The 22,101-nt window shown below is 32.4% G+C and overlaps 1 pseudogene; it reads left to right on the top strand.

Annotated features, from left to right (window-relative positions):
- Positions 1 to 249: 249 nt before the first annotated feature.
- LOC149566306 (arogenate dehydratase 2 pseudogene) overlaps positions 250 to 22,101 on the top strand; it is a 50,719-nt pseudogene continuing 28,867 nt past the window's right edge.

Below are 22,101 nucleotides of genomic sequence, written 5' to 3'. Positions count from 1 at the left end.
AAATTTTAGCAATTAAATTTGACAGGTTGCTCATTTTTCTTCTATTAGAGTTTTGGTTGTAATTTTGCTAAAAGAAATTTTAAATAATTTTTATAGGGGGTTTATTGTTTTGTAAAATTTAAACAAAACATATTAAAAAATATATATAATATAAATTAGAAAAATATATTAAATGGGGAGGCAAGGCCATGACACCCCCACCTCCCCCCTTACTTAACATCGTAGGTAGCAAGGGCTGCAACATCTTTAATGGCTGCACGGCAGGCCTGCTGCCATGGACAACAGGTATGCCTACTGCCAAGACAGGAGGGCTGTTGTGGCTTAGTCGCCCAGCCTATGATTCAAAATTGCATTGTTTTTTTATGTTTTGTTTTATATATATATATTTTTAAAAAGGTTTTATTATTAATAAATGTTACTTTATTAATGGTTAATTTTAATATTAATAATTTTTTAAATACATAAAATAAATATAGTAAACTATTAATTAAGGAATTTATTAATAAATTTGTTAATTATTATTTAATAGAATGTTAATAAAGTTATTTTTTAATTAGTTATTAATAATAATTTTACTAATTATTATTAATTAATGAGATATTAATACAAGTGTATAGTTTGATAATTATTAATTAATTTAATTAAAAATTAGTTTAATTAAATTTAATTAATGATGAATATTGTTAAATAAAATTTTAGATTTATTTTAATAATATTGATTTAAATTAAGTTGGAATTACTTATTTAAAAATCAATAGTTATTATTTTAATAAGTTAAATAAATAATTATCCTTTGATTATTTTTAGAAAATTGATCTAAAATATAATGGGAGGGTAATTCTATATTTCATTTGGACAAATGAATAGGTTAACATGTAGGGTAAACTATGAATCTTATATGCTTGAAAACATACATTAAAATGAAAATTGAAACCTTATTGTTTAACTTAACTGCGTATTTTCAAATCAAACCAAACTATGAGACTATGATGTTTTCTATGTGTTCTCTATGCTTTGGGGTTTCATGGTTTGACCTAGAGTTTTGACAAGTCCTAGGAAGTTACTAGAGGCTTGGGAGTTATGTGATTGTGATGCTATGCTGATTTGATCTTGATCTTTTTAACCCAACCATGGTAATGTGTTTAGTATGCTCTATGATGGGATGTATTTACCATTTTTATTGCTTTCCAGTCTTCTTGTGTGAAGTTGAAATGTATGTTTATGAGATACCTGACTTAACCATTTTGAGTCTTTGATTAGTGTTATTGGGATACTTTCTGGCTACTCATTGAGAACCAATGGGTATTGTGATTTATCTTTTGATACTTTCCAGTCACTTGTATAGGACTAAGGTGATTTTACTATGATTCTTTGATTTATACTTTTATGAGCCTAAGGTAGGTTATCTAAATGTAATGTTGGGAAGTGGCTTGCAATGGGGGCTGGGGCCTTAAGTGGTTCCCAAGGTAACCCATTGTAACTTATTTAATAAGTGAAAACACTACACTAAATGGAAATAAAATTATCCTAATAAGAGTCTTTGTATGTTCTCACCCATGCCTCAAGTGCTAGTACAGACTAGGATGGGAGTAGAGAGAATTCTTGGTTGTGACCTTGTTTTCGTAGTATGCCTTGTCAGTACGAGACGATACTAGTGGCTGCATAAGGATCACTAGAGGGCTGGGGTCCTAAGAGTCTACCAAGGTAACTCTAGCATGATTCATGCGATGACACTTGCCCACTTACATAGTAGGTTTCCTACACGTCTTTGTGTGCCTCTGGGTATAGATGTTGATTTATATTGGAACCCTTGAGATAGAATACTTTTAGGATTTCTTGCACTTAGAGAGTACTTTTGATATTTGGTTTGATATCCTATTTGGGACTTTAGACTATCTCCTCAACGCAATGGGAGTGGGCCATTTAGGTTCCATGTAGTCGGGCTTTTTACTCTTACCATTGAGATCCATTTGTTGCTACCGTGGCTGGAGTTTCCTTGTTTGCATTTCATTTCATTCTATCTTTCTATCATTATGATGGATGATTATATCTTATGATGGATGTTTATATCTTTTATGATGGATGGTTTCATTTATTGTATTGTACTTTGTATCATGGATATGAGGAGGATGATGTAATTCTATTTTTATAAAGTATATTCTTTTAGCCTTTCATGCCCTGTGACATGTGTAGTGGATGATTGAGCATTCCAAATTTTATTGTCAAGTGGCATTTAGAAAAAAATGTATATTATTTAAATGGACATTGGACTTTTAATTATTCTTTGATATGGATGTGGTATTTGTTAGACTTAGTATTAATTAAATTTAAATGTGATTCAATGTCTTGTGATCCTTAATGAATGTAACCTGTTATGTATTCTTATTGATGATTCTATGTTATTTCTTCTACTACCTTATGTTTGATGTGTATGTTATTCTTTCTTGTTTTTCTAAAAAAAAAGTTTGGCAAACTTAGTAAAAATTTAGGTTAATTCTTTTGGATCCCTTGGCGAGACATTACATGAACTAAGTCTAGAAGACAACGAATATCTTGCTACACTAAATCACTTGAGTCCATGGCTATGTGAATACAATTATCATAATGAAAAATAGTAGATGCAACATCAATAGTAGGAGAAGAAATGGATGGCTCAAGAACTTGATCAAATGTGAGAACACATAATTTCAAGAGGCCAAAGTTCTCCTCAAAGTTTGAATCAACAATAGAAGTGTGATCAAAATCTACTAAGAAATCTGTGTCATCAGGATGAGAAAAATCTGAGTAGTATATCCTAGATGCATGATCAACCACCCCTATAGCAATGATCTGTCTAGTCTCCAAGTCTTTGATAAAAACTAAATCAGTTGTCAATTCCACAGTCCTTCTTCTATCTCCACAAGTGAGCTAATAAATGGAAAGAAGATTAATACTTAGGTAAGGTACAAAAAACACATCTTTGAAGTATCCCTCTACTTTATCAATAGTTCCTTTCCCAATCACATTCATGTAAGTATGATTTCCCATCAAGATAGGTGGAGTATGACAAGGATGAAATGATGAAACATAGACTGTGAAGATGCCATATGACGAGAAGCCCTTGAATCTAGAAACCATCTCCCTAAATCTTGGCTTGAAGTAGCTACTAAGGCTTGACCTTTGCCCATGTGATCCTTTCCTTTATCAAAATCTAAATGTGAAGAAGATGATGAAGTAGTCATTCTTGATGGTAGACTAATTTGATTCTTCTCAAGAAGATTCTTGATTTCATCTATCCCCTTCTTGTAACAATGATGTTCTTAATGTGCATTCTTCTTGCAATATGCATAAGTAAGAAACTCCTTCTTGGATGATTTTCCCTTATTGTTGGAGTTGTCTTGTGGTGAGGAGGTTGAGTGTTCTTTCTCTCACTATAAATTTTGTTGCCATGATTTATGCTTCTTGTTAGATTCTTTTCCTTGATTCCCTTTACTAGCCACCAATGCTTTGAACTTTGAAGACTTGAGAATCCCCATGCTAATCATGTTTTATTGTTCTACCATCAACATCTTTTTGGAGGAATAAAATGAAGGTATGGTGTAGGAAGAACCTAAGGTCAACTTATAAGTGTTGAAGCTTGAAACAAATGATGCACACTTTGGAGGAAGTTTTCTCATCAAATTATAGATCAATTTTTCATACTCTATGGTAATTCCACAATCCTTAACCATTGACCTTGGCTCATTTCCTTGGTGATATAGTCTTGAACTGTGTCAAACTCCTTTGGATCTAATGACATGATCTCTTCATCAAATTCAAAACCCCTAGCTTTGTCTACTTTTTCATACAAGCTAGCAAACTTATCCCATGCTTCCTTTATTGTTTTACAGTTATCAATATGAAAGATAAGATCTTCATGTAAATACTTCCTTAAAGTACCAATAGAAACCTTATTGTTATGATTCTATTCATTTAGTTTATCAGGATCAGATGGTGCAACCATGGTTCTATCAACATAATCAATTAAACTTTTTTCCATCATTTTACTCCATGCTCTAATTTTCCATGTAGCATAATTATGTGGAGTTAAAAGTGGAAACCTAGGAGAACCCATGAAGAAAAATAAAAAGAACACAAGAGAAAGAGAAGTGAAAACACTCAAGGCACCCCCCCCCCCCCCCAAATCATTCAATCAAAGAACCCCCCCCAACCCACCCCCCACCCCCGGCCAAATGGATGATTTTGGCACTTTATACTTAGTGCATGTAAAATTGACCACTTGTCAAGATAGATCACAGTGGACTCCTAATTTTGATAGATACATCTACACATATGATGCTATATTAGACTCAATAAGATAAGACACAAGATGTCTAAAGGATCTAATTAAAAGTGCCAAAATAGGCCAAAAATGACCAAATGTTGAAAGTACTATGTCTACTCGAAATTACTCCAAACTGATACTAGATCTAGAAAGTAGACAAAAAATCATGTACTTAAAAAAAAAAAAACACCTGAATATGTGTCCATATGAGCCTAAATGAAGCCTTTGAATTTGCAAAAATTAGGATTTGCAATTTTAAGAAAAATTCAAGATCAAGGATTGTAAACAACCTACAACAATGTGTAGATCACAAAATTCTACCCCAAAACAAAAAAAATTGCTCAAAAAAAGGAGTTTGTATAAGGGAGATATCGTTGTTTGAAAATCACCTTTGTAATTATTTTTCCTGAATCACCACCGTTGCACCTCAAAAAATCACATGACTCTAGATTTCACCTTAGATGTCTAATTTTGATGAAATAAAAGTTGATTTAGGGGTTTTTTGACCTTTTGAATGTGATGCCAACATTTGATTTGCATAAGCAAGGTCCAATCTTGACTTACAAAAGAAAAACTCTCTCCAATGGCTATGTAATGAAACTCCTATGGCTCTAATACCATGTAAGAATTTGGTATAGCTCTGATACCATGTAAGAATTTGGCTAAGGCAAGAATGAAATGTTAGGATCTAGAAGCTCAAGAGATAGCACAAGAGAGAAAATATATGATCAAATGAGAATGGATTAATCAGATAATTGGATTAATACATCATAGAAGTGCCTTGTCTATAAAGGCAATCAAAATGACTAGGAATCATGCAAAGAGATAAGCAACAACTAAGCACATGTCCACCAAGAGTGGATTATCATCCATTGTGCATGAATGTACATGTAAGGAGAGGATAAGAATGTAAAGGTGTATCTCATAAATAGATGTAGTAGAAACCATGTGCTCAATTGGAGTACAAACAACTATGTTGTCAACATGATAACTCTTATGAATATGTAAACTCGTAGGTGCCTACATGACAACTAATATGAAAATGCATTAACCTAAGTAAACTTAAGTAAAGTGTAAATAGTATATACTTATTTAGACCAACAGTTAGACATTATGCCAATTCATTAGAGTGCCATATCATTTGATTGATGAAGAGGATCTGAAGAAAGTAGGATGATGAAAGAGTTGATGGTATTCAATGGGAACTTGAATGAGTTGGACTGTGACAATATAATGTTGATTTTATTATTTTAAATCATTTAATGTTGTGATTAAGTGATAAATATCGTGTATATGCAAGACAATTTGATTAGTGAATGAAGGAATAAATTATTAACCAAGTGCTTGATAAAGAAATGCTAAAGTTTAGCATTAACCAAGTAATTTCAACATTGATCAAGTGATGTATTGCCCAAGTCAAGTTTTAATGTTCATTGAGGCTAAATAAATAGAACAAGTTAAGAAAAGATTTAATATGAGGCTAGCATTTGATGAAAACCAAGAATGACCAAGAAGTTCATAGGATAAGTCAAAGTTAGTTATGAGATCTACAACTGAAGAAATGTAATGAAGATCTAATGAAGGAGATTTAATAGAATGGAGATGAGCTCAAATTTCAAGGAGAAGATGTATACATCGAGTGTCTAGATTCATTGCATCTATGATCTATGATTGTGATTAAGAAATTTTTTTTGGAAGATTTTAGAATGACAAAGTTTTCTATTTTAGGGGATGAACAAGATTGTTTTTGGTTGTTGATTGTTTTTGATGCTGGTGTTTTTGATTGATTTTTTCAGCTTAATTGAAGACAAAAGGTGAACTGAGTACAATAGAAGTGGAAAGATTAAGCAGAGGAAGTGCTAAGTTAAAGTGTGAGTGTGTAAATTGGCTAGAAAGAGATCAAAAGGAAGAAGACAAAGAGAAGCACACATTTGAACACACAATTTATTGCCAAGTCTAATAGATTACTTGATTGTTACTTTCTTGCAATTGTAGTAGATAAAATATCTTAACAAAGTGGACCTAATAAGTTTTTGAAATCCTATACAGTAGCATCCATTAGTGATGTTTGTAAGTCCTTTGGAGCAAGCCACCCTTTAGAAATTTCAAGGAGTGATAAGGTTTAGATGATATTTGGTTAAAATCCTCTAACTAGGTTACATTAAAAATATACATGTAACCTTTAACAAGGTTGGCTCCTAACAGAGCTCACTTTAGAAGAGAAATTTTTTTTGGGTTGTCAGTTCCCAAGTGTTTTTCCCCTTTACAAGGTTTCCACATTAAATATTTGTGTTAAATGTGTAATTGCTATTATGTTACATGTTTACTTTCATGATTTATTACATAATTTTGCAACTCGATATATGCTAAGTGATTTCTCTGATACTTGGTATAAGTAAGAAATAGTGAGATAACAACTTGATGCAAAAAGTCTTGAAGTGTGATTTGAATTATTAAATGTCATTACCAAGTTATTGATATGAAAGTGTATGAAGGTTGGATTTGTATTAAAGTGTTTTAAGGCATGTAGGATAACTAGATATAGCTAATTTACCCCCACCCCTAGCTATCTAACAAACATTATACCGATCTATGTTTTGTCTTCACCTTGCCATTAATGACAACCATATTAGAACTGGTTGCACCAATACCTTTACTAGTCTAGTCCCTTAGAATTTTGAAAATTATGCCAACAATATCCCCCTTTGGCATTGATGACAATACTTGACCATATCTCTTAGTCATTTCAATACATTTGGATAAATTTTATGGAATACTACATTATTTGTAAATAATATCATGACTTTGCCTTGTTTCTTCTTATTCAACATCTCCCCTTCAGATGATGTCCCATGTTGTAAGTTTGCTACTTGCTTGATTTCATTTGGTTATTCCACTTTGATAGATCTTCTCGCTTCTACTTTTTTGTTTGTTTTTTCCTTCTCCACTACTTGCTTGATGCTTCATCTCCTCTATGCTTCTTTTTCTTCTCCATGTCTTCTTTTGCCCCTTTAACAAAAATGCCAAAGGTGCACATCATGTCTCTATGAATTCCCCCCCATGGACTAGTTCCATTTTTTCATCAATCCACATTATAATTAGTCATTTACATATCATGGATTGATGTATGCCCCAATTTCTCTATTTCAAGCTTAATAGGGATAATACCCTTAAGTTTCCTCTAAGATACTCAAAGGTAACCTTCTAAAGAGGTTTTGTGAATATATTATCCATTTTTCTTTGGTTGGTACATATTACAACCTTACCTATCTCTCTTGAACTTACCCTCTCAGGAAATGATGATTGACACGTGCTTGGTCATTGAGTGCATAATTCTATTCTTGGATATGTTTATTGCACTTGTGTTATCGTAGTTGATAACCATTGGTTCCTCTATTTTCTCTTAATTCCATCAAGAAGTTTTTTAATCTAAAAAACCTACATGTATTTCACTACTGATGCTACATACACTTATTTTATTGTTGACTGTGATGTGCAATTATGCTTCTTGTTGGCCCATGCCACCAATCTTCCTCCAAGAAAGAATACACCACCAATTGTGATATTTCTGTCATCTATGTTCCCTATGCAATCAACATTAGTGAAGACACTGAGCTCAAATTTTCCTTTGCAAGGATACCATAAACCTCATTCTTTAGTACCCTTTAGATACTTCAAGACCCTCTTCACAATAACCATGTGTGAGTCCTTTAGATTGGATGAGAATCTAGCCACTATCCCAACAACTTATGCAATATCCAATCTACTCTGCACCACATATTGTAGTTTACCAATCATAGGCTACTAAACAGTTTTATTCACTTCCAATCTTTCATCCTCCTTTGATAACTTACAACCGGTCACCATTGCGATGCCTACCAATTTGCCCCTTCTAGACTGATTATTTTTCATAAATTTCCTCATATATTTTATCTGTCAAATGAAGATTCCTCCCTTTAGATGGGACACTTGTAATCCAATGAGGAACTTGATTTATTTAGTCATGAACATATCAAAATCCTTCTTCATTTCTTATGCAAATTATGTGCTCATCTTCTCATCTCCTCCAAAGATGATGTCAAATACAAACATCTTTGCAATCAACAACCCAACTTCTATCTCCTTCTTTACGTAGATGTTATTTTTTTCATTGGTTCTCACAAATCCAATCTTGATTAAGTATGAGTGTAGTTTTTCATACAATTTTTCCTATGTATACCTCTTCTATAGTATTTATACTTGATTTTTCCTTTCTTTAGTCTCAAAACCTTCTATTTTTTCAATGTATACCTATTCCTCTATTAGTCCATTCAATAATATGGATTTCACATCCATCTAGTACACTTTGAAGTTCTTGTATGCTATGAAAGCTAGGAGTATCCTAACTCCCTCTAGTCTAATCATTGGTAATTAGTTTTCTCCATAGTCTATAACTTCCTTCTATGCATACCCTTTGCAGATAAGTGACATATTGTTCCTGATTGCTTCTCCATATTCACTCATTTTGTTTCTAAATACCCATTTGCAGCTATGAAATTATTGTTCTTAGGATGGGTCACAAAGGTCCATATATCATTTGTCACAATCTAGTCAATTTCTTCTTCCTTGGCTTTTCTCTAGTATTCATCCTTTAGGGATTCTCTTGTGACTTTGGGATCCATGTGTGAGAGAAGACATACTATCTCTCTCATCTTCCTTCTAGTCATCACTCCAAAATTCTTTTCTTTGATGATCTGATATGTTGAGTGGTGTCTCCTAACATACTTAGCTAGGACTACTTCTCCTTTAGGTGCTACTTCTCTTTGCTCTTTAGATACCAATTCTTCATGTATAGGAACTTTCTCTTGTGTTACCTCGATTGGTTCTTCTATCACTAACTTAGTCAATAGAGTGCATACAAACTTTTTGTAATCTTATGGCTCTTTCTTTACTTCTCCTACTTTTTTCTTAGAGAACTCATCTACCTTCACACTGGTAGATTCCACAATTTTATTTGTCCAGATGTTTAAACAATATTACATGTTTTTTTTTGTAGAGTATCCCAAAAATATACCTTCATCACTTTTTAGGTCAAAATTTCCTTGGTATTCAACCATTTTTATGTAATACTTGTTTCCAAACAATTTGAAGTAACTCACCTATGCTGAGTTCCTAGACCATAGCTCATAGGGTGTCTTGTTTGTACCCTTTTAAATCTATACCCTATCCAAGGTGTACACATTTGTACTCACAACTTCTCTCCAATAGACTTGTACAACATTATTTTAATCATCAAAGTTTTTGCACAATCTATGATTGTTTTATTTCTTCTTTCTGCAACATCATTCTATTTTGTGGTGTCTTGGGAGTTGACATCTTCCTCTTGATCCCTTGTTCTTCATAGTAGCTCTCATATTATTGTGAGGTGAAATCACTTCCCTAGTATAATCTCAACCACTCAATGCCTTACTAGTCTTCCTCTCTACCTTGGCTTGCAGGCTTTGAACATGTGGAAATATTTTGACTTCTCCTTTAGATAAATAGTCCAAATCATCCTAGAAAAATCATCAAAAAACTTGATGATGGCATAATTTCTCACTAATCCTAAGTGTTGATTTCTTATTGAAAATCAGGACAAAAACATATCCTCATGTCTAGGGTTTCTTAAAATATTGTCATTTCTTATGAAAAAACCTAAATTGTTGTTCATACCTTATGATTTGTTAATTAATTCATGATTTTTTATGGAAATAATAAAACTTTGGTTATACACCTAAAATTCCACACCCCTAAGTTCTATATTTTATTTTATATGTTATAAAGTTGTGGTCCTAAGTGTTTTAAGTTGCAAAGTCATGAAAGCCTTTTGATCACTTCATCTCACCATTTTGTTCTATAACTATTATAAGAGTGGCAATGTTGTGAAGTAGTCAGTCACAAGATAACTATGACATTATGAGAAATATGGCTAGCATCAAAATTAAGATTGCGAAGTGGAGATAAGCTTAGATTCACAAGGTTGCAACTTGTGGTTTACTTAGTGATTTTTAAGTTGCAAAGTTACGAATTGTAACCATGGTGATCAAGATTTAAATTATCACTACATCTCCTACAGTTAAACATAACATGAGGTTAGGGTGGAGAAGTGGAGATAACTAATGATCACAACATCATAGGATGAAATCATAAGTTAAGTTTTATGGATGCGAGGCTGCAAAAAGGTGATAGTTAGATCTAAAGCAATGTTCGCAATATCACAAGATTACAAGATGTCATGTTGTTGAATGTTGTGAAGTGGAAAAAGGGTTAAAGGTAATTTTTTTGTAGCGTCACGGTATGGAAGGTGTTAAGTCATAAACCATGGAGATTTAGCAATGTGGCCAAGATAAAGGTTTCATTGCTTTGCAAGGTTAAAAGGTAAGTTAAGAAGGTAAGCTGTGATAAAGATAAGAATTTTTGTGGCTTCATAGGTGTTAAACCATGATAAGGTTCTAAGGTAGAGATGTTGTGATAAAGGATTGAGTAATTGTATGATATGGATTGGTAGGTCACTGTGGTTAATAGGACATACAACTTAATTTCTACGATGCTGCAAGATGGTTAAGTATTATAGTTTGCTACTTCATGGGGTATTTATAAGTAGTTTAATTTAGAGTTGTGATGGAGTGCAAATGCTTGTTTTGACAGTTAACACTACATCTCCATAGTGTTGAATGATAAGCTCTCAACTGTTGTAAAGTTACAAAGAAGGTTAAGTAAAGATTTCATTGCTTCATGGGTCTATGTGGTGAACAAGAAGACATTATCACAAAGAAGAGATAAATGAATAACGTGACATTATAGGGTTAAGTTCACAGTTAAATAATTAAGAAGTGAAGCTACAAAATGGTTACAGTAACCTTTTTTGTGTAGTCATGGCCAAAAGTAAAGAGAGTCATGAAGCCACCAAGAAGTGGAGAAAATAAGTTAATTGCCATATTGCTACTTTTAGTTTTACAGGAAAAAAAAAACAAAGATTAAAGCACATGTCCAAGCTAGAAATAAATGATGTGTTGGAGGTACAAACAATGTAAATTTTAAAGATAGAGAAGCTTTTGAAGTACTAAAAAGATTTCATGCATGTTATTTTAATGCCATTAATGCCACACTCTAATTTGTAGAAAATAATAAAAGGTAAATAGAGAGAGAATTTTGTTACCAGTTGAAAAGTGTTTAAAATTTTACAATAGAGTTGAAGTTGCAAAGAGTTCTAGCAGACAGAGTTCAGTAGTGTTGTGATAATGTGAAATAATAACATAGTAGGAAGGAGCGTTAATTGCACAAGCCCAAGTTGAAGAAGCTTTGTTGAGTTCTTCAAAAGGGAAAAGCCCTATCCCATTTGCTGAAGAATGGTTATGTTTCTTACCAGGACCATCAAACCTTCAATTTGCAAGTGACCATGCTTTTAGGGATCCATACAATTTCTACAGAGATGCAGAGGTGGCAGATAGAAATGGTAATGAATTATTTTGGTACTTTTACAAGAACATAATGGAAAAGGTTCCTATATCTAACCTTTGGAATAGGAATCTAGGAAAATTGATAGTGCCTAAGGTTTTTGTTGATTTTGATTTGATGAAGGCATTGATTAAAGCATACAATCCTATCAGCAAATCATTCCAATAAGAAGGAGAGAAGTATACTTTGCTTGCTGGATAAGGAGCCTTTTATTGAAGCTCTCATCTTAGGCGGACCTATTTCATTGCCAATTGACTTGGAGAAATTTGATGAGAATTTTAGTAACCATAAGAATTTATACACTGGTAGGACCATGCTGAGACACATCCCAAAGTTGAGAAAGGAACAAGGAGATATACCAAAGAAGTTAGGAGATTTTGTGCCACTAGGGAATTTCCAAAGATATCTTCAAAACATAGTTTTTGGTTTGAAAAAGGTCATAGGTTTAGATGGGACTATGAATGCTACCAGTAGACTCTATATGATGACATTGAATATTTAGGATCCACACACCAATGTTGGGTATGACATTATCACTTACATAATCAATGACATTCATAATGAGATTGTTGCAGCCCAAGTGGGAAGATTGGAGAATTTAAAATTTCATCATTACTCTCTGTTGATGCACTTGATTCTGTACAAGAATGTTTGATATATTGATCAAAGCTTCATTGAAAGCACATAAAAAATGGGAGTAAATATGCCTGTACAATAGTGGTGAAGGGTATGGCAAAGATTATACCCTTATTCAAATACTATTTCATTTTACAATGACTTTGTATTCCCTATTTTAATTATGTTGGGAGCTATAGTAGAAAGGGTTCCTAGGAATGTTAGGAAATTGATAAAACCCTCTAGATGCTTTCATGAAGAAAAATAGTTAGGGAACGATTGGGTTAGCATTTTTCTATTCAAAGATTACATAGTCATTAGGGTTTTTGGGTGCCCTTAGCCACCACATCTTCTCCCTAAATTTATTCTAGAAAGATTAGGAATTGTTGAGTTCTTTGGGCAACTAATTTCAACAAATAGGGAATACTTCGGCCAAAATTTCAAGAAAGGGAAATTCTTATGTAGATCCTCCAAGTTTGGGGATTTTGAAAAAGCTAAAAATATAATTGAAGAAACTGATGCATTTCTTAGCGATCACAAGTTTCCTACTACCCTTGCACAAACATATGATCATGGTAATGTTGTTAGGAATGCTTTAAAGAAAATGAGGGGGTACAACTTTCCTGTGACCAAATGTTTATGGGAAGAGAATGTAATTGTAGATTACTTAGAGGATAATATGTGTAGAGACAAAATGTTGAAGTGGAGAGATATAATGAGTTTTGAAGAAGAAATGAAGAAAATTGACTCAGCTTTTAAGGGATTTTATCATTAAGAGGGCTATTGGCAAAGGTTTAAATGGTGTATTAAGAATTTTGATGAGATTTTATCTCAAGCTTTAGAAGAGATTAAAAAATGAGTAGATCTTGAGTCTCTTGAACCAAATATTGTAGTGGAAGTGAGTGATGATGAAGAACAACCAGAATGCTCAGCATGGGCTCAATAGAGTAAGAAGAAACAAAAATTGGTAAAGATTCCTCAAAAGGCAAGAGAGAAAGCCTTGCAAATTATCCCAAGGAGCAATTAATATTTTGATGATGCAAGGTGAAGCTTCTTGATGACATAGGCAATTGAGGATGACCAGAGAGCAAAGAATTTGGAGCTAAAGGCTAGAATGGTAGATGATAGAATTATTGAGGCCAAAGAATTTATGAATGATGAAAACATCATAAAAATAAAAGAGTTAAAAACCTTCTTGTTGAAATTAAAAAAAAAAGGAATTGTCCTTGCAATTGAAACTAGGTGACTCCAATGAAAAATTAGAAGAGATGGTCATGAGGCTATAGGAGCATGATCTTGAGAGTGAGAAGTTAACTATTGATGGAGCAAGAGAATTCATACAAAGAAGTGGTATGATTGTCTTCCTAGGATGGGAAATCAATTCCTCATTCCCATTTGATCAAATGAAGAGACAAGAAAAAACTATTTCTTTTGAAGATGTTAATCAACAAGGGGAATTTAGAGGGTTTGATTATAACATTGATGCTCAAACCATTTCAATATCGAGCCATGCTCTAGAGAATGAAAAACCAACTCTCATGGAAATCAAAGAGTCACCTAGTGGGAATATGATCTTTTGGGATGTTCATTCCACATCTAGCAATTGGATTTATGGATTGATGACTTCAACATCTTTTCTAGGAAAGAATAGAATTGATGTAATGGAGGAACAATTATATACAACCTATGATAGGTATGTCAATACAAGGAGACATTATGAAGAGGAGATGAAAAATACATATGTCCTAGAATAGAGGAATTTCCAGTTGGAAAATGAAATAGGAGCACTAAAAAACATTGCTATGCCTACCATTGAAGTTGAAGAAAAATTTATACAAAAATAGGGCTATACATAAGATATAGGGGATATGCTAGGCCAATCTATGGCTACTGATGAGGAAGAATTGAAATTAAGAAAAGAGATAGAAATCAAAACTATGAAGAATTTTTTGATTCACAAGATAATTTAAAAAAATAATTCTTCACAAAATGTACATGGTAGCTACATTGTCCTATAGGGAGCTAAATATCAATGTTTTGAGGAAATTTCCTTATTGTCTCCCTTATTCACAACATGGGACCCATAGACACAATTTTTTGAAAACCTTGTATCCATGTTGACACAACAGAAAGATTTTCCAAAGGAGATGGTTTTTTTGGTAAGGAAATTGATTCATAGGGTTAAAGAATTAAATGGCTTTTTCCTAGGGAAATTGTAGTTAATCTATAATAAAATGAAAGCAATAACCACATGAACTCCTAATTTTGTACCCAATATTGCTAATGAAAATGGAAATGTAAGAGAATGGTAGGAGTGGTCATCTTTCTTTGATGACATTTTGAAGCATGTTAGATTTATTTCCTACTATAATAATGAGGTAGATGTCATGGTAGTATTTGACATGATTGATGTTTTATATAAGTTGGAATTAGAGATAGGAAAGGTAATTGCAGAGGTTAAAACCATCACAGATGCCAAATGAAATAAATGCCTCAAGGAATTAAACATGATCAGAGATTCCACTTGGCCAGATGTTGAAACTGATATTACAATCTAAGAGGTCATAGTTGGCATAAAGGCCTTGCCATATGGGGATAGTGTTTAAAAAGTTGAAATCAGAACTAAAAGGCATAAAGGAAAAAATAGAGAATATACAATGACAATGATAGGTTATTAAAGTGCACACATGTTCATCTTTGAGATACTTGAAGAGAAGCTGCCACCTACCAATTTTGGAACTACTTCCCCACTTTTGTCCATGTGCAAAGAATGTTTGTAAAATGGAAATATCAAGAATGCCTTTGTACTTTATTTTTGAATCAAATTTTGACATGTGTCCTTCCATATGAAGCTTGTTACAATCCTTGTCTATAAAGGATTTCCAAGATGGGAGTTGAGGGTCTGAGTTCTATTTTGTTTTAGTGTTTTATGCTATTTACAGTTGGTCCAATTCTTATGTAAATTATCTGTTCTCTCAATTTTTGTACTATGAGAATATAGCGGATATTGAATGACAAATTTTTCAAATTCTCATTTTTTATTAGATATGTATTGTTCTCAAGAAGATAAATACAAGAGGAAGTTATCAATATCCACATCTTTGAATTCTGTTTCCATTTTTATATGTTTTTCACTTTGGGATTGAGTGAGCAAAGTTCATTTCAATTTAATGTAAATGGGATAGGTTGTATGTCAATTCATTATTTCTTTTAATTCAATAAATTAAGTAAATGCTTCTATGAATTGATAGGGTTTCTAAATATATGGGAGGGATATCATAAGAATAAGATTTAGGGTTAACAACTGATAAATTTAATTGTAAGTTAATTAAATAGATCAAGATTTACTTGTATGACTCTATGTAACAATGGATAAGGCATTGATCATCAAATGAAATGCAAATTGAAGTAGTCATTTAGCTACATAATTCATATTTAAATCAAAATCAATTATCTAAAACTTGTAACAAATAACTACATGTTGGTCATTCATTTATTGGAACAATTGTTGGGTTTATAGTTAGCTACTATAAATCAATTGTTATTTTCAATTCCACGAAGAAAATAGAACATTTTTATGCTATAAGGGATAAATAATGGGTAAGAAAGATTAGTGAAAAAGTGATAAAATCCCTAGGTGTACTTGTCTTGGTCTTGCAGAGTGTAAAGTGTAGAAAGCCCTTGTTCTTTGTTAAGTTAGTCTAGATCTGAGCAAGTTTTTTTCTGAACATAGGAAGTAGCTAACCCCTAGACATCCACTTCTATTTTGCATCCTAGTTTTGTTTTAGACCCATGGTTTAAAAACACCAACACTTGATATAAAATACTTATCACTAAATATAATCTTAGTCCTCATAAGACAACACAAGTCAGAGTGCACTAACTAGAAGTAGCCAACTTTCCTAGTTGATAGCCTTTACACATGACATTGTTAGGTTTATTGATTAGAGGCAAGCCTCTCACATTTCTTTCCTCCTACCTTAACAATACTCTCAAAATTTACATGACATAGTCTCCTATGCCACAATCAATTATTGTCATACTTAGCTATAAAAACACTATTGACATAAGTGTTGAGGTAGAATAGATTACCTCTTCTTTGTTCTACTATACCTAGTAGCTTACTTGTCTTGTCAAGAATTTTGCAAGACCCTTCATCAAACTTGAACTTATAACCTTTACTGATTAGCTGAGCTACACTTAGTAGGTTATATTTGAGACCTTTTACTAGACAAACATCTTCACTATTAGTGAAGTCATTTAGGCAAATAGTGCCCTTCCCTACTATTGTACATGAAGAGTCCAAATCTTACCATTCCTCTACTTTTTGGAACTTTCTCTTGTCACTAGTCATGTGGTGAGAGAAACCACTATCTATGATCCATTTTATTATAGCTGGTACTTGATATTAGAGTTCTTTCCATGCTTTCCTTAGTTATCTAGCAAAAATTTCTACTCATCATCATCATTGTCATCTAAACTAGTTGACTCCTCACTAGTTACACCTTCCTTAAAGATTTAATGACACTTCTTTACTTTTTCTTTGAAGCTTTTCCATCTATTCTTCTTTTCTTTTTTGATAGGATTATGATATCTTGCAGAAAAGTGTCCTACCTTTTTGAAGTTGAAACATTTAAAATGAAGCTTTTCCTTATATTTCCCTTTTCCTCTTGGTAATATTTTTGTGAATAGAGCCTTCAATTTTTTTTATTCAGACTCTTCAACATAGAGATTCTTAAGTTCTTTCCAATATCTGGAAGTTCTTTCCACCTCCTTTCCTTTCTGGGGTGTACCTAGTGTAGTTGAAGCATTCAATACAACTTCAGCCTTTGGTTTACTATTTTTCATAGTTTCTCAACTCAAACACAATAAAATTTCATATCAAGGAATCAAGAGATACCTCAACCTTTTCTTTTGATCTCAGTTTTTGAATGGATGAGACTCTTAAGGTATACTTGGGTAGAAAGGTTCTTAGTATATTTCTCACTACATCATCTTCTTGTAGTGTTTATCCTACAACTCTTGTGGTTAGCATCACATCCTTCACCCTCTTGTCATATTGTTCAATTTCTTATCCTTCTTGCATTCTCATCTCATGTTACTTCCCTCTTAGGCTATCATCTTTATCCTTCTAGACATTCTTGTCTAAACATATGACATGGTGCAAGCTAGGGTATCCATGGTAGCCAGATGAATATCTTTATCATTTATCTAACCAAAACTTAGTGGACCATTGGGATCAACATACTTGGTCCCAATGTGATTCTACTACCCTTCTTCAAGAGTTATTAGGTGTAGTCTCATCTTTCTACACCATAAGTTATAGTTTTCTTTTGAAAACTTTAGCACATTTGTATTCATCATATTGATTTTTTAACTCAAGTTGTTAGACTCCTTCCTTTAGAGGTCCTAGGCTCTAATATCAATTATTTTTCCATAAATAGATGAATATACTGAGAATAATTTCAATTTCTTTCACCTTTTTTCCTACATATTGGTCTGCTGATAGTGATATTTACAAATTAACCAATTAGGATTAAGAAAAATCAATTAATATGAAGATAAAATCACATAACATGGGTATTTATCTACTAGAAACCTGACTACGGTGAAAACCATAGTGTGTAAGATGATCCTCACAAAGTTTTAACTCTCACAAAGTGTATCCAGTCAAGAGATTATCTCTATTAAAAGATTACAAGGACATTGTCAAGTGCCACCTAGTTAAGGGATTTGGAAAACACATGTAAGAGTCTTTCCACATTAATAAAATCTTGGTTAAAGAGCTTTGGAACAAAAAATAACTTGTCACATTTTTAGAGGATTTGAATACAAAGAACTTTTTAAAGTTCACCCTCAATAGGACTTATTATTGTAGTGACTGGAAAACAAAATAGATTTTAATCCAAGCAAAGTAGGTACTATATTTAGTTGGATATAGATCACTTGGATGCACTTGAATTTGTCTAAACCTTTCTCTTCTCTCCCTTGGATCTATAACTTAGACACAATTTCTATGTTCTTGGCTCTACTACCTGCAACATAATTCTTTACTACATTGATCAACACACTGGCTCTCCTCAACAAACTATCATGTTACATACTATTCTTGACTCTTCTTTGTCAATCTTGTTTCAAGATTATAGTTATCTTAACTCTATGGTTTCATTCTCTCTCACTCTGTGATTTAAGTAGTTCTTTCAAACTAAAAGTCTTTTGTATGATCCTTGATTACTTAACTTTGAACCCTAATATGATAATTCAAAATTTGAGTTCTACATCTATGTTAGCTTGAATCCTTATCTTTGTCATGTATCATTCTTGTTAGATTTACCTTTCTCTTTATCCTACTAGTATGACTCATCCTTTCTTCACATTGGCCAATCATACCAACCTATCTTCTCTCTTGAGAACACCCTTCATATCCTTACAAATACACACTTAGCATGATTTACTTTAGAAGTGTGACTACTCTCTTTATTGCCTCAACTTGGCTTGTCCTTCTTACTTCTCTAGTCACACCTGTGAATTGGGGTCACACGTATGTACTCAAAAAGCTTCACTGATCATGACATCATATCAATCTTCACCTTGACATCAATGACAATGAGATCATAACTCGTCACACCAATACCTTCACCAGTCTAGTCCCTTAGAGTTTTGATAGTTAAGCCAACACTATATACTATACTAACTTTCTAAAAGTGTCTACATCATGATTATTAGTTAGAGAGCTAATCAAAAACATCCTTAAATACATCTCTAAGAGATTCAAGGGATGATACTATAAATAATATAATCAAACAAAGGAATACATTCTCTTGTTTAATGGAAATAGTTAAGAAAATAATATTATAAAATTAATCTATAAATATTGAATTAAGTCAATGGATTGCTTCTACATTCATTCATTGTAAATTAACATGGCATGAATCTTAATGGTGAAGTATATGTTAATAAATCACATGCCAATATATTATAACTATTTAAAACTTTGAGGATATTTTTTGTGAACTATTAAAATTGGGTTTTGATTTTGTAATTCACTCATAATAGAGGCAAAATATTGAATAATATAGAAAAAAATAAAGACATATGTGTGGATAAAGTATTTTCCTAAAAGAAAATGGTTATACAATTCTACAAAGTAGTGGTAGAAACATAGACATATGAGTGCACTAAAATGGTAATGCGTTAAACTCAATAAGGAAAAAATACCATTTAAATGAAATAATATCATATAATTCTCCCTTCTCTATAGATATTTAGGGAAAAAAGTTTGTGTGAATACTAGCCTAGCAAGGGCCTTCATAAAACAATTTTAGCTACATAGAATAGGATAATGAGACTATAACTTGGAACCTTTTTTAACCAAGAGCCAAGGACTAAGGGATATCGATTCAACCCAATTTTTTGGGGGAACAATCCCAACCTCATTTTTTTTTCCAGATTCTTCAAGTCAATAATACTTGATGACTCATGGGCTCGTTTGGATCCATTCAACTTCACTAGTAGACCAAGGGTCCATTGGGAATTATTTTAAATGTAATAATATATAAAAAGTGATTCAATGATGATGATGATAATGATTCATGATCATGAAATATCTCTAAGAAATATTGATATATACATGTGTTATTTTTGATATTATAAATGGAGAACCAAATTAATATCTTACAATGTTGATTACATTCACTTATTTTTCAGATTTCAAAATATGTTTTATTTTTTAGTTTGATAAATATCATGTGAATGCATAATTAATTACACACCCTTTACTATATTTGACCCTTCTTCATTCTCTATGATTGTCCTTGTGCCTACCAAAACTTTTTTAGAGCACAACGGTCAATCATCATACCATTACATGATGTGGCATTCATACTCACTTGTATGTACATATTTCACCAAATGTCATAATGTTTGGTATCTTTATTTTTAGTAGTAATACAAAGTCTTAAACTAGGGTTTTGAACAAAATTAATAGGATCATTAGAAATAACATCAAGAGTATCCCCATCATTGACTTCATAAGTGGTGTACACTTATTTCCATTACCCTTAGTACCTTCAACTTGGATAATATTTTTTTGGTAACTCAAGGTATCCTTGCGGCCAATCAAACCTTACCTTAGGAGCCCTTACTACTAAGTTGGGATTCATGAAGGGGAAATTATATGGTGAGGCTAATCCTTGGGGATGGACTAAGCTCAAATTTGAACCTAATACCATGGGGAATTACCTACAACTTCAAGCCAACTTTGCTACTTGTTTGGGCTAAACAATTTGTGATAATCCAAGTGAGATTCAAATTGAAGTTGATATGTATCACCCAAATCATTAGCCCAACACTATGGCTCATGACTCACCTTCACACCAACTCAACTACACACATGCACTTTCAACTTGGAGATTATTATTGTTACTAATAGCTTACATATTATGCTTGATTTTATGTGTCTATTTTTACAATGACCATATGATAGAAGAAAAATAATGAGAATTAGAATCTAAGTAATGTGGTAATCTTATAGATTCATCAATTAGTTTGGTAGAAGATAATGTGATATACATTGATTTGACATGAGCCATTGTAGCATGATAGAAAAAGGCTCCTCCAATCTAGTAAAAAATGTATGCCTTTTAGGTTTCAGGTTAATGGTGAACTGACATGAAACTATTGACATTTTTTTATTTTATTGAAATATATGAGGGTAATAAGTTTTAATGATGCCATAGTGTAGTAATATTAATTTCTACCAACTTAATCTTGTAATAATGATATGTACTATACTATAGGACTAATTTTTTTTAAAACTCTAATAATAGAATGAGTTACTTTAAGTTTGATGATTAAAAGTTGACTACTGGTAAATAATTATTGATGCTTGTTGTTTTTTGACAAATTATATATTTATTAACACAATTAATTTTTTTCTTGATTATTGATATAGTCTCATTTATTTATTGACTATATTGTACTAGTTATGTAAAAGTGCCTTTAACTCTAATATTAGTCAAATGTAATCAATAACATCATTAGCTATGTCTCTAAGAAATTGGTGGAATGGTGATGTAAACAATAAAATCAAATAAAGAAATACATCCGTTGGTTTCATGTAAATAATTTAGCAAATACCCATTATAAAATTGATATGAATATCTTTCTTCAAAATATTGAATCAAGTTAATGGATTTCTTCTACCGTCATTAACTATAAATTGAAAATAAACATTTTTTATTAGTGAATGATAGGATAATATGTCCCATATCATCAATAGGCCCTTGGTCTATTAGTGAAGTTCAATGGCTCACAAAGAGAACACTAAGAATCAAGTCTTGCAGAGTGCAAGGCTTCAACATTATAAGGGTTGAGGTCAAGATCATGCACCAGGTGATTTTGATGGTTTGGATGCTCCTTAGTCCTTGGCTCTAAGCCAAAGAGATTTCTGAATTATTTTAGTGGTGGCCTTCACTAGTTGGTAGCTTGTAGGCCTTGTGCCTTCACTGGGTTGTCTTGCAGGTTTGAACCCTCCATAATAAAAAGTCACATGCCAATAGATTACACATTGATTCACTTGTCAAGTCCTTTTGAGGATATATTTTTAAATTATTAAAATAGGGCTTGCATTTTGTATTTCACTTGTAGTGGTGGCCAATTGTTGGATGATATAGTAAAGCATTGAGGAAAATGTGTGGGAAACTATT

The sequence above is a fragment of the Cupressus sempervirens genome, chromosome 3 (genome assembly GCF_028749045.1).
Source record: "Cupressus sempervirens isolate cs-2001-9-10 chromosome 3, ASM2874904v1, whole genome shotgun sequence".
In the NCBI taxonomy this organism is placed as follows: domain Eukaryota; kingdom Viridiplantae; phylum Streptophyta; class Pinopsida; order Cupressales; family Cupressaceae; genus Cupressus; species Cupressus sempervirens.
Note: the sequence above shows the minus strand (reverse complement) of the source record. Positions and strands in the feature narration are given on the sequence as shown.